Genomic DNA, 14,967 nt, shown 5'->3' with positions numbered 1-14,967 from the left:
TATTGTACTGCATCTGCAACAGCAATCTGAGCAGCGGTTGGCACCACAGTGACTCAGCGAACGGTTATAAATCGGTTACTATAAGGACTGATCCGAGGCACACGCCCTGCAGCGTGCATTCCACTGATCCCAAACCACTGCAGTTTCTCAATTCAGTGCTGTTCAGCTAGAACTCACTGGAGAGCAGGTTGGAGGTATATTGTGTTTTCTGATAAAAGCTGGCTCTGCCTCGATGGCAATTATGGCCTGAGTTGCTTAGGAGGAAGAGAGTTGCGGCCTTGCAAACGACCTGTCCCCGTGCTACACACAGTGGTCCTTCACTTGGACTTATGGCCTGGGGTGCTATTTAATATGACGCCAGGAGCACTCTCTCGGTTAACTCACGCACCCTGTTGTGTTACCATTCATGACCAGTACTCCAGGGGATGTTTTCCAATTGGATAACGTTCGCCAACATTCCGCTTTTGTAACCCGACGTGCTCCAGAGAGTATCATCATGTCCTCTGGCCTGCTAGATCACCAGGTAATTCTCCAATTGAACACTTGCGGGACCTCATGTGATGACAACTCCGGCGTCATCCACAGATAGCATTAACCGTCCCTGTACTAACCGACCAAGTGCAAGAGGTATTGAACTCCTGCCCGCATGCTGACAACCAGCACCTGTACAACACAATGAGTGCATGTTTGCATGTTTGCATGCTTGCATTCAACATTCCGGCAGTTAGACGTGTTATTAATGTGCCAGTATTTTCAGTGGCTTATTAAGGGCTTCCGCTACCCTGTAATCTTGCAGTGTTAATCACTTAAATATGTTACCTAGACAAATGTATTCGCGAAATTTCGTTGCTCTAAGTTAATTATTTTTTGGGATTGCGATTCTTTTCCGTCAGTGTACATTCCAGTAGCAGTCCTCCAATTTCGAGCATGTTTTCGCGCACTGTGACACAATCTACCGGCGATGCTTATAACCGTAAACGACGACACAGTTCGCCAGTATCCTCACAGACCTTCCGCAGTTATCCACACATTGCATACGTATCGTGGACACTCCCACGGGGTACGCTGAAAGCAGGTTTCTCATTCAGACATTCATCAGTTGCTGCCCTTTGAGGAACACGTGTTGATTTCTGTCAGCCAGAAACTTGCCAACGTTTAACTTAGCTGGTCCAGACTTCCACTTCTTCTTATTTTGTTCTCGTAGAGACTTTTTACAATCGCATCCACCGTCCGAAAATCATGGGATGCGGTTTTCTGCGACCCCTTCATTTATGAAAGAAGAACGCATACTGAGTTTCATAAAACTGCTGTTCGCACTTTCTACACAAGATATTCACTGTCTGGATACAGATCATAACATGCGAACATCAAATGTGTCGTAAGTCGAGAAACAACTGACGCCACCGAGCTTGTCCTTATTTTGAAGATCAGTAATTGTCGCTCTTTCAAAAAGAAAGTCACCATCGAGTAGACCCTCCTATTCATCAGTCCTCTAGGTTCCGGAACATACAGTATCCGCCTGTTATGTGGTTCAAAAATGGCTCTGAGCACAATGGGACTTAACTTCTAAGGTCATCAGACCCCTAGAACTTAGAACTATTTAAACCTAACTAACCTAAGGACATCACACACATCCATGCCCGAGGCAGGATTCGAACCTGCGACCGTAGCGGTCGCGCGGCTCCAGACTGTAGCGCCTAGAAGCGCTCGGCCATTCCGGCCCGCCTGTTACGTGGACTACCGGCTCTCACCATCCCAACCATACGGAGAGAAACTATTGAGCATATGAACATAGTGCAGAGGGTGCTTTACCTATAACGATACAGAATTTCTATTAACTTCACTAGATGCAACTCACAGTGAAGAGAGCAAATTACAAACAGACGCATAAGTAACGCTGATTTCAGTGGACGTTACGACATTTCAGAACTTAAATGGTTGGAATATAATGCGTGCAAGGAAAAGTGTGGCAAACGCAGTACACCACAGAGGCCGTCTGTATTACACATGAAACGTATTCCCTTCAGAAGACTGTCGTTATGAATTGGACACGCGACAAACGGCTCTGACGTCAGCTGTATATCTGCCTTTTTATTACGGCCACCTTCCTTGACACCTCCACCGAACAGCAACCACAGATTTCATAACTTATATCTGCTACACAGTAGCAGACGGTGGTTTAAATTACATGTTTTCTTCATATAAGCGGCAACGCGACCATTAAGTCGGTTTATAGAAGAGGCAAAGCAAGCTGTAACACTGTTGTTATGGTCTTCAGTCCTGAGATTGGTTTGATGCAGCTCTCCATGCTACTCTATCCTGTGCAAGTTTCTTCGTCTCCCAGTACTTACTGCAACCTACATCCTTCTCAATCTGCATGGTGTATCCATCTCTTGGTCTCCCTCTACGATATTTACCCTTCATGCTGCCCTCCAATACTAAATTGGTGATCCCTTGATGCCTCAAAACATGTCCTACAAACCGATTCCTTCTTCTAGTCAAGTTGTGCCACAAACTTCTCTTCTCCCCAATCCTATTCAACACCTCCTCATTAGTAATGTGATCTACCCATCTAATCTTCAGCATTCTTCTGTAGCACCACATTTCGAAAGCTTCTGTTCTCTTCTTGTCTAAACTATTTATCGTCCATGTTTCACTTCCATACATGGCTATACTCCATACAAATACTTTCAGAAACGACTTCCTGACACTTAAATCTATACTCGATGTCAACAAATTTATCTTCTTCAGAAACGCTTTCCTTGCCATTGCGAGTCTACATTTTATATCCTCTCTACTTCGACCATCATCAGTTATTTTTCTCCCCAAATAGCAAAACTCCTTTACTACTTTGAGTGTCTCATTTCCTAATCTAATTCCCTCAGCATCACCAGATTTAATTCGACTACATTCCATTATCCTCGTTTTGCTTTTGTTGTTCATCTTATACCCTCCTTTCACACTATCCATTCCGTTCACCTGCTGCTCCAAGTCTTTTGCTGTCTCTGACAGAATTACAATGTCATCGGCGAACCTCAAAGTTTTTATTTCTTCTCCATGGATTTTAATACCTACCCCGAATTTTTCTTTTGTTTCCTTCACTGCTTGCTCAATATACAGATTGAATGAAATCGGGGAGAGGCTACAATCCTGTCTCACTCCCTTCCAAACCACTGCTTCCCTTTCATGTCCCTCGACTCTTATAACTGCCATTTGGTTTCTATACAAATTGTAAATAGCCTTTCGCTCCCCATATTTTACCCCTGCCACCTTCAGAATTTGAAAGAGAGTATTCCAGTCAACATTGTCAAAAGCTTTCTGTAAGTCTACAAATACTAGAAACATAGGTTTGCCTTTCCTTGATCTAGCTTCTAAGATAAGCCGTAGGGTTAGTATTACCTCACGTGTTCCAATATTTCTACGGAATCCAAATTGATCTTCCCCGAGGTCGGCTTCTACTAGTTTTTCCATTCGTCTGTAAATAATTCGCGTTAGTATTTTGCAGCCGTGACTTATTAAACTGATAGTTCGGTAATGTTCACATCTGTCAACGCCTGCTTTCTTTGGGAATGGGGTTATTATATTCTTCTTGAAGTCTGAGGGTATTTCGCGTGCCTCATACATCTTGCTCACCAGATGGTAGAGTTTTGTCAGGACTGGCTCTCCCAAGGCCGTCAGTAGTTCTAATGGAATGTTGTTTACTCCCGGGGCCTTGTTTCGACTCAGGTGTTTCAGTGCTTTGTCAAACTCTTCACGCAGTATCATATCATCCATTTCATCTTCATCTGCATCCTCTTCCATCTCCATAATATTGTCCTCAAGTACATCGCCCTTGTATAGACTCTCTGTATACTCCTTCCACCTTTCTGCTTTCCCTTCTTTGCTTAGAACTGGGTTTCCATCTGAGCTCTTAATATTGATACAAGTGGTTCTCTTTTCTCCAAAGGTCTCTTTAATTTTTCTGTAGGCAGTATCTATCTTACCCCTAGTGAGATAAGCCTCTACATTCTTACATTTATCCTCTAGCCATCCCTGCTTAGCCATTTTGCACTTCCTGTCGATCTCATTTTTGAGACGTTTGTATTCCTGTAACACTAGAATCCCAGTATTAAAGCTGCTGCCGTCTCGTTACAAAATACATTAACTCTATGAAACTTTATACGCTTTCCAAAAGGCCATAAGTTGCCATATGACAGTATTTACTCCCGAGGACAACTTGGGCGCCATCGTAGGAAGGTGCTATATCTACATAACAGTACAAGTGTTCCATTAAGGTGTCATCGTATAACTTGACGAGTGTACGGAATTTTAATGTCAGGACTTGTGTGTTCTCTGACGAGCCAAAACTTTATTACCAAACAGCGTACTAAATTACCTTTGGAAGACAATGCAGCAGTGATACTGCGTGCCACGGGTTCTAAAAGTTCTCGGTCGGTTTTCGAAGGTATGTGGCACAAGATATCCGCGTACAGCAGTTGCCGAAAGCTGCGAGCGGTGGGTGGTGAGTGCAGAGGTGGCGCACTGTACAGATTCCATCTGCTTCGCATCAGGCGAATTTCGTGAGCAAGACGTCAACGTTCGACGTGAGTTTACTGTCACGCTCTTCAAAACACTGTAGCGCCATCCTACTGGTTCGCGCCATCGCCAGTGGGGACGACTCGAAGTGGGAATTGGTCCAGGTCGCCTGCAGTAACGTTCACGAAGCCTACAGCTGCCGTAGTGCCCTCGATTTCTAGAACAGGTCTCGTGGATTCGCGCAGCCGTTCCGGAAACGACCTTCGACGTGGTGTTTCGAGAAAAGTGAATCGTCTCACCACGAGACATGTTTGTGTTGATTCAGCGACCAATCTTGACAATCGACTGCAATGAGTAGTCGCAACTGACGATGTCGTTGGGTCGTCGTGATGGAGCGCCATGTTCCACAAGTGCTCTGGACGGCGTGCTGCCAGACGAGTTTGTCTGCATCACCATCAGCACCAGTACTGCGCTCCGCTGTCAGGGGTGCCAACAGATCGCCGCCTGCCTTGCTTCCACCGTCCGTCGAGTACTTTGCGTAGTCGGACACCATGGCTGCTCAGCAGCAAACAGGTGACCAACTGCGCCGATTCCGAGGTGCTCGTTCCCAGGTGTCGTGAGATGACAGACTGGCATCTGTCTCACTTGCTTATTTATCGATTCTCTCCATTTGTGGTCCGTATCGCCACTACCATGGCTACCGATTCGCCTGTGTTCCATTTATCCAGGTTGGTCAGAGACAGTCTGAAAAACTTCTATGGCTATTGCACTGTAGGCTGTGCTGAGAAATGACTGTTAAGAAAAAATTGGATACATTGCTCCGTATCCGAGTTACTTAGCATTGGAGTAAGTATCTCAGGCAGCTGCGTGCTCAAATTGGAGCTGCCCGCCAGATAAAAGTAGTGTCACTTGTCCTCATTGCTTAGATAGTAGTGCACGAGACTGCTCAGCCCTTGGCCCGTGTTCGATCCTTACATCGTTCCGTGCCAAATTTTTGTATCGCCCTCTTGTTCGGTTTTAGGGAACGAACCGAAGAAAAGATTTGTCGACACCGCATTTCGCGGCCCCTTGAAATTGCACGCCCAAAAGGCCTCATGAACTTCAATGGAAATTTACTCAGAAACTGGTAACGCATTGAATTTTTTCTTAACAATTATTCCTCAGCACAGCCGACCATGCAAGCTTTCCAGACTGTTTCCGACCGCCATGTAACGTTTAAGCTAATCGTTTATGTATTACCCAGTATTTTTTTTTGCTCGGTATTTCACAAGACTTGTCAAATGAAACTGCATGGTTCCAGAAATCTCTTCAAGTCTCAAACATCTATTATGTACATATGCACACTGAAGTGACGAGTGGAAATTTATACCAAGGCCAGAATTCGAACTCGTGTTCTAATCCCAACTTTAGTACAAATTTTCAGCCATTGGCCATGTTTTTCTGTCCATACGAGAAGGCTAATCTGCGGAATTGCTGTAGCGATTTTGATATGGTTTTCGTTAATAGATAGACCGGTTCATGATGATGGTTTGTGTGTACAGTTTTGGCCGGCCGGTGTGGCCGTGCGGTTCTAGGCGCTTCAGTTTGGAACTGCGTGACCGCTACGGTCGCAGATTCGAATCCTGCCTCGGGCATGGATGTGTGTGATGTCCTTACGTTAGTTAGGTTTAACTAGTTCTAAGTTCTAGGGTACTGATGGCTTCAGATATTGAGTCCCATAGTGCTCAGAGCCATTTGAACCATTTGTACAGTTTTCTAGCACTACGCCAGACAAGGCGTCCAGCCTTAGATACTTAGAGCTATGCGTGCGAAGCCGGTGCTCTCGCTAGTTCATTATTATTTAAGACGATGTACGATCGATTTCCTTACCATGTGATGTACCACTTACGTAATGAGGTGGTTCCTGTACAGTACATATACTAAAAGTCTACACCTTTTTTTTAAAAAAAAATAGGTCTCTAGTTATGTTCCTCTATCCAACAACTGTAATTGAAAACAGGAACGCTCTGCACGTTTTCCTATTGCTTGGAAAGCTTCCTTGTTTCAGTCACTTTAATAAACTGCCGATAGAAAGGGATAAATTTTCTTTGCGTAACCTATGTAGAATTATTCAAGTGTCCCATCCTATCTAGTCGCCTTTTCATCTATTTGTACGACTTCACTTGGCTTTCTATTCCATGACCCAACATGTGTAATGCTGGCGCTAGTGACACAGTCCATAAAGAGAATTGTAGAAGGAAGGCCTTCATTGACACAGCTGCGGAAGACGGAGTTCAGTACCACTTTACTCGTCCTTCGCTTCGATATCATTTCTCCTCCTAACCAACAGGAGAGATAATTTTGATCTGATTATTGACTGTAACAAAGAAAAAATCTTTGTAGGATTTCTAGTGAGACTGGCCAACTCAAACATTCTCGCATTCTTTCGTTAAGTTTGTTTCGGATTCTTCAGGTCTTTGTGAACCAAGCTATACCTATTTTTGAATCTTCCAGATTCAGATATATCACGATTCACATCACTGGAGAACGTCATTTTGATACTTGTTTCCTCAAGTGGTTTACTGAAGATTGGCCGTTTCTTATGATGTCAAGCCTGGCAGAGAGTTTTCTTACCACTTATTCCTCAATTTAATTTCATAGTAGTCACTACCATAACTTCCATTTTTCTTCTGATCGACTTCTTTCCCTAGTGACCCTTCTTCTCGTTATCCCCTACTTGTTTCTCTCCAATTCTGGTCGAGTAACTTCTCGTTTTAGACTGCATTAAGACCAATACGGTACCACGTAAGCTAGAGTCGATGAATTCTTGTTTTAATATTTCCTGTAAAAATATGTAAAGTGTATTAATACGTTCTTGCTCTTTCGTCTACACAAAATCGTTCAACTTTGAAATCATACTATGAAATAAATTTAGAACCAAAGGAAGTCAAGTAAAAATGTTTCATTAAGTTCTAAATAAGATACTAGTAATCTAGTTCCAAATATTAGTATCAGAGCAAGGATTACAACTGAGACTTGTTGGATTCTATTTTTTAATGAATAAAACATTAAGGCAATGGTTGAATTTGACCCATAGGGCATTATTAAAAACGACGTAATTCGTCACTTGACAGTTGAGAGGTTAGATTCGTCACCTGCGAACAGACACTTGCAATTCCCTAAGTAATAGAAACTTGTGGGGAAAATACCTGGCACATCCAAGACGTAAGTCAGGTTACATCTGAGGTCAGCATCTGTCCTTTAGGGTCACTTGTGTCTGAATGTGGTTAGTTCACAAGTACATTAAGTACATTTGCAGGTTCTCCACCACTCTAGTATTAATTACGCATTTTTAGTCTCAGTGTTTCACTATAGTAAACAAATACCCAATCCAAACAACAGGATTTCATACAGTTACGTAAATTTTCCCAGTGACATCAAATAACAGTCTCTGGTTACGAGTTGACTGATGATAGAGAGTTTCGTATAAGTCTTACACAGTTTATTCCAGCCTTTTAACGTTACGAATGGGACAGATGGATTAACTCGGATACTTTAGTTTTCAGTGCGCGGAAGCTGTCGTCAGATCGCATTTCAAGTGAGACTGTGCTCAACAGAGCAAATAACGTAAGCATTCCATTATAGTTTATTCGAAATTCCCTAAGAACGGCCGTAATATGTGAAAATTACTTTCGAAGCTGCGATTTGCCTTTCTCGGTAGGAAAGAGCAACGTGGTGGAGTATTAACTGAACCGTGCTCAGAATTTCATTTTAGCGGCGGCGGTAATCTGCTAGCGCGGTCAGTTAGCTGCTAAGTAATTCACGTCGCGCTGCGAAACGTCAGGTCGCACAGCGGAGTGGCTGTGCGTGCGAAAGCTCTTGATTACCCGTAATTCGCTTTGCCGGAACATTTGCCGGCCAGTGCACTGGTCACACACGGAGAAAAGGTTAGCGCAGGGGGCGAAGAAGTGCGCTGCGGGCATATCAAACAACAGCCACTCTGTTAACGTTTTAGCCTATCTTCACGAAATCTTTCTGAGAAAGAGTTTTAATTAAAATTCTCAAAGCTCGTATGCTTCCTAAGGAGGTTTACCCACTGAATCACGTTTGGCACCTGAAAGAGGACCGTTTGAAAACCTGTCCATTAGAAGGCACCTATGTCAACGAAATGAAGAGTGGAAATCTCAAACAAACTAATTGCCAAATTGTAAGAAGGATGAAATAGAATCTATCCAAAAAACTAAAAAGCTATTCTGATACCGCAGCACTGCAAAAGGTAATAAGACAAATTTCTAGGAGGCGTACCAGGGTTCTCGGTACCAAATTTTCGTTTCATGTGTCATTAATAGTGAGACAATACGTTTTATTTGTGTTAATGGAGGTACATAAATACAGTAATATTATTTCAAGTAGTGGAACTGTAATGAACAAAACCATGTTCCGGATCTTAGAAATATTTTACCAGAGAATAACAGAATCCAGAAAGAAACTGTCAGTTTCGACTTTTGTTTCTTATACAATTCCATTCTAGGGATATGATGTTGCAAAATTTACTGTGGAATTCACAGAGCTGTCGAGGAAGAAACAGAAACATCGTCAACAGGTCTTTCTGCTTTGAAACTGATAAACATGGCTGGTCTTTGAGATGAAGAACGGCACAACGTCCATCAATGTTACGAACTTCCAGCATACTGGAGTAGCATGGATCAGCAATTTATGTTAATCAGTAGAACGAGAAACCAACCTAGTTTGCAAATTTTTACTTTTTATTTATTTGATGATTAGTTTCGAGCCGAGACCCATTTTCAAATCATCATAAAAAAGTCTAAAATTGTATTTCCGAATATGTCAAAACAGTGCAATGAACAGTTACAGTGCATTTACATGCACTGTAAATGTTCATTCCAGATTTTTGACATATTGGGAAATATCATTTTCGACTTTTCTGTTGGAAAAATCATTCGTGTCGGTTGTTTGCTGTCGTAGCCAATTAACGCCAAATTTCGGCGCTCTGTCCTATCGGATACGTTAGTCGTACGTCCCACACTGATTTCTGTAGTTAGTCTGTTAATAGTGACACATGTGCCCTCCGTCGTTAAGTGAAGGCCGCCGGCCACTGCACTGTCCGCTGTGGCAGGTAATGCCTGAAATTTGGTATTCTCGGCACACTCTTGACACTCTTCACCTCGGAATACTGAATGCCCTAACGATTTCCTGAAAGCGTCTAGCTGTAACTATCGTCCGCGTTCAAAGCCTGTTACTTCCCCTCGTGCGACTATAATCACGTCGCAAACCTATTCACATGAATCACCTGGGAAGAAACGACAGTTCCAGCAGTGCATTATACCTTTTCCACGCAATAGTACCACCATCTCTGTAAGTGCATATCGTTATTCCATAGTTGTCACCCTAGTGTAAATATTAAGAACTCTGTGCAAGACAGTTGCGACATTGTTGTATGGTAACCAAACAAAATTTTTAAAAAAAATTAACTTTGATCATTTGAAAAAGCGTCGTAGAGATTAAAGCCATTTCTCTGATGCTGTTGATTAAGCGTGGTGTCATCACGTACGCTAGGAACGAACCAGAGGAATGGATGGAAACAGTGAGCACAGCACCAAAGAAGACAAAATCATTTGCAGGGAAGGTTGTGACTGTTCATTTCTGTCATCCAATGCTTATTGACTACCTTACTGAGGGGGAGCTCCAACGGCCGAAAGCATCTACTGGACTGCTGTGTGCAATTCTAGGGAACAGCTCTATTATAAGAGAAAAAAAATTCTGAAAATCATTGTTAGTTATGGGTGCAGTCAGCATACGTCTTGGGATATCCATCCTTCCTCTCCCCCCTCTAACAAAGGTCAATTATTCTATGTATAAATTTACATAGCTCAGTAGAGCTGATGTGTTTTCCCCATCCCAACTCCTACCATATAGGGTTGTTTTCATAAGTATAAATTTGGGGGAAATTAAACAATCCAATATGGCACGTAGCTGCGGAGGCTTATCTGGAATACTATTGCATCGCTATGACGTCGGAATCCAATACTTGGAATACTAACAAAGACTTGGTAGGACACCATAATCCTTAACCAGATTTTCACTCTGCAGCGGAGTGTGCGCTGATATGAAACTTCGTGGCAGATTAAAACTGTGTGCTGGACCGAGACTCGAACTCGGGACCTTTGCCCGCGAAAGGCATAGGTCCGGAGTTCGAGTCTCGGTCCGGCACAAAGTTTTAATCTGCCAGGAAGTTGTAACATCGGTGCAGCTGTGCTATGATGTCGGAATCCGAGACGCTGGGACATGGGAAAATAGCTGCCTGCAGACACCTGTAGGGCTATATATAGCAGTCAGGTCGCTGTGTAACTGCGACTGCGAAGTTAAGCAGCTACTCTTTTTTTAACGCTTGTTTATATTTGGTGAGCACAAAATGTAATATATCATTTAAGTTCAAGTCTGAACAGTATAGTGTGCAGTAGGAACAAAGGAAGCTACGGACACGTTCTTGGCCCCATGCCACCCGCGCTGAAATTCACCAGATGTTATCTGGGCGGCACCCAATCTGGTTTAGCCTAGTGTCCGTGGTGACAAAGTTCTTGATCTCTAGGCCGTTAGAGAAGTCCCCAGTAGCACACTAAAATAACCAACAACCGGAACATAGATTTTGCTTTGAACATGAAAAATAAAGATATTCGACCCCCTGGCAATCGACACTTGTAAAATTCACCACAAAAATTTCAGTGGGCAAGGGACTTTGGCTGTTTCGTTCGTCACAACATAACGACCATAAAAAAGCCGTCAAAGAAGGAGACTTACAGGTACCACGCATGCAGCAGCAACATTTGGGAATGAAATACATCGTACTTACTTGCAAGTAAAATCGTAGCCATCAAAATGCGCCAAATACATGTGACGGAAAAGAATGGCATTTTCTACGAGAGTAGTGGTCAGTACCATCTTTCAAGACAAAACTTGAACTGACGTCTCCAGCAGAATGCGTCACCCGCTGACGGCAGATGACTGCAGCATCATCTGCAACACAGCACATGCCGCTGCCTCCATATGCCAACGGAGGTCTAACGGGAAACTACGCCGCTGTGTCATACGCCACTAGCGCTGCAGAGACTCTGCACCTGCAGCCAGCCCACCCCTGATGGCTCACGCACCGTAACCTGAGCAGACCCTCCCGACTGTTGCGTCCTATGGTACATACTTAACTTCAGACGTCACCATTGGGATTCTAAACAGCGACAGGCGACATATGTACATGAAGTAACTTTTATACTGAAATCAATGAATAACTCTATCGGAAGTAAATTTCAACCTAGTAAGTGCAAAATCATTCTTTCAAACGAAAATTGTACGAGCAGCACTGAATTTTTCGCTGAAAACAGTGAACAGCCGTTAACCTGCCACTTTAAGAGGTACCCTAATTTTTTCAGTCATTCAGACAGAGTGCTTTATAGACGCGAAAGTTTCAAGTAGAAGTGAGAGGAATGGTTTAGAGGCTGTGTAAGTTTTCCAGATCAGGCAGGACAATACACGACAGCAATCATGAAACTGAATTTCACATCTAAGGGCTCCCACCACGCCATGTGCTCCATGCTGCACACATAACATCAGACACCTCCGTAGGATTTATAAATGGAAACAGCTGACATGCACATAGAAAATTTCTGAAAGTATGTCGCATAACAAATAGCAATACTATCCACCGAATTATCATGTTAAGGTGATCCCATTTCTGCTACAGATCAAAAGCCGCAACTGGGAATTCCACACACTTTTACGAATAATGATGCTAGTCATAGAACAGCTTCTCAATGTTTCCAAAAAATCTAAGCCAGTACTTTAAGAAACCAAAGAATGGTCCACTCAAACCACTCTATGTATCGCAAAATCTCGGAATTTGTTCCTTTGGCAGTCAGTTATTGGATTTGTATCTGTCACACGACACTGCTAGAGATTGCTTGTGTAGAGGGGAATACTGTAGTTATAAACGCTACCCTAATATCATCTCTTTCTTTCATCAGGAAATTTATAAATATTCAAATGTGTGTGGAATCTTATGGGACTTAACTGCTAAGGTCATCAGTCCCTAAGCTTACACACTACTTAACCTAAATTATCCTAAGGACAAACACACACACCCATGCCCGAGGGAGGACTCGAATCTCCGCCGGGACCAGCCGCACAGTCCATGACTGCAGCGCCCGGGACCGCTCGGCTAATCCCTCGCGACAGAAAATTTATAAATTCTGTAAATTGACTACATAGCCATAAATACGGTGTTGAAGTATCTATAATCGAGTTCCATGTCGTCTAGATATAGGTTAACCATCATATCAAACGAATGACTGTTAAATGCAGTCATCAAACTACTTCCCAGCTTCTAGATGCATTATTGAGGGCTTTTTGTAACCCAGTGAACAGGTTGGAGAACACAGTCCACATTTCCATTCTGCACACGAGACATCTCTACAGGGATTGTAAATGGGAAGAGGTGACATGAAAACAGAAAATCGTCAAATATAATTCATATAACTTGTGTCAGTACTAGTGACTGAATTAGCAACTTACGATGCTCCCATTTCTGTACATACCTAAAACCACAACAGCTAGGAAACTGAGAGTTCCACAACCTTCTGACAAATAATGGTTACATCTCGGAACTGTATATAACATGAGCAAAAGTCGGGGACGCTAACTTTATGTTCCACCACATACCGACTACATAATCATAGAGCAGTTTAATATATGTACACCATAAGTTGACTCTCTCCATAGTGATCCATACTGTAGTATACAAATCGCACAGGTACATGACGCTTGTATACTTGAAAGTTATTTCATCATGAACTTCTGATCTACAGACGCTCGTAATTGTTCTCGCATTCGTCCATTTGCATGTGGAATAGCAAAGGGAACGACCAGCAGTGAAACTAGATATATCCCACAATACTTTGAATGAAGGTTTGGAGAGTATACGCAGTCACTTTCCTAAGGTGTGAGGCTTACCAGAAACTGCCCGAAGTCTTTAACGCCATGCATACCATACACCACACGCCACACAACACACATGAAACATAAACACCACAACACACCACACAGTATACCACACCACAGCAAACAAAATACACATACAACACCCCACTCACCAAACACCACAGCCCACCACAGATAAGACACCAAGACCAAACCACACACCACATGACACACCACACATTACAAATCACACACACCATATGCAACACACACCAGAAACCTCATATAATACACCAAATAAAACTCAGACAGTACACATAACACCCACACCCACACTAGAAATCACATGCCACCCACACCATCACTACACACACCACACACCACACAAATCACGTGCTAGACAGTACATACACCCATACCATGGAACACACATGCCACACACAACACCTGCACGCAACACCCACCATACACATTCAGTGACATATACCAAAAACCACACTATACATCACCACACACCCACAACAAAGACAAATCTTCAAATGTGTGAAATCTTATAGGACTTAACTGCTAAGGTCATCAGTCCCTAAGCTTACACACTACTTAACCTAAATTATCCTAAGGACAAACACACACAACCATGCCCAAGGAAGGACTGAAACCTCCATCAGGACCAGCCGCACCATCCATGACTGCAGCACCTTAGACCGCTCGTACGACAAAGACAACACGACAGTGTACACCATACAGCACACCACAGATGACATACTACACACACTTCACATACCAGAAACCACACACCACACAGCCAACATACCTCACACAGCTCACAGAACACTCATCACACACACTACCATCACACCCCACCCACAAATCACACATTTCATTTCTGATGAAGCATAAGGGTGCTTGTACAGGTAAATGTGGCTCAATTGGTTAGTACCAGTGATTATAGTGCTATTAGTACTAATAGTAGATCAAAAAGATTCAAAAAGGAGATCTTATGGCAAATTGAGATTGCAATAGGTTTCAAACTAAGTGCTGAAGATTCTCAGCCAGATGTAGAGCTTCGATCCACACACTGTTTTCATAGATAACAGTATGAAAACACAGATTATAACTGTAGATGCACCTTGGTGTGACTGAAATTTTATATCAGTCTAGAAAAAGCCACTCAAGCACAGCGAAAATATGCTCAATAACTAGAATATCATTCAGTGCACTCCCTTTAAGAAACCTGACACATGTCACAACAACAACCCAGTGTGTGGTATTCTAATGGGTACAGTTTTTATGGAATTGTCTGGCAAAACCTTACACAGCTCACCCATCAGAACACTTCATAAGTAGTCTCTGCTATGAGTTCCTAGCATGATATGCACACATGACTTTCAACACAGTAAAACATTGAGCAGGCTAATGATATTTCTGTGATGTAACCCTATATGTAATAATACACATGATTTTAAGTTAACCATGTATTTCACA

The sequence above is a fragment of the Schistocerca piceifrons genome, chromosome 7, assembly GCF_021461385.2.
Source record: "Schistocerca piceifrons isolate TAMUIC-IGC-003096 chromosome 7, iqSchPice1.1, whole genome shotgun sequence".
Lineage (NCBI taxonomy): Eukaryota > Metazoa > Arthropoda > Insecta > Orthoptera > Acrididae > Schistocerca > Schistocerca piceifrons.
Note: the sequence above shows the minus strand (reverse complement) of the source record.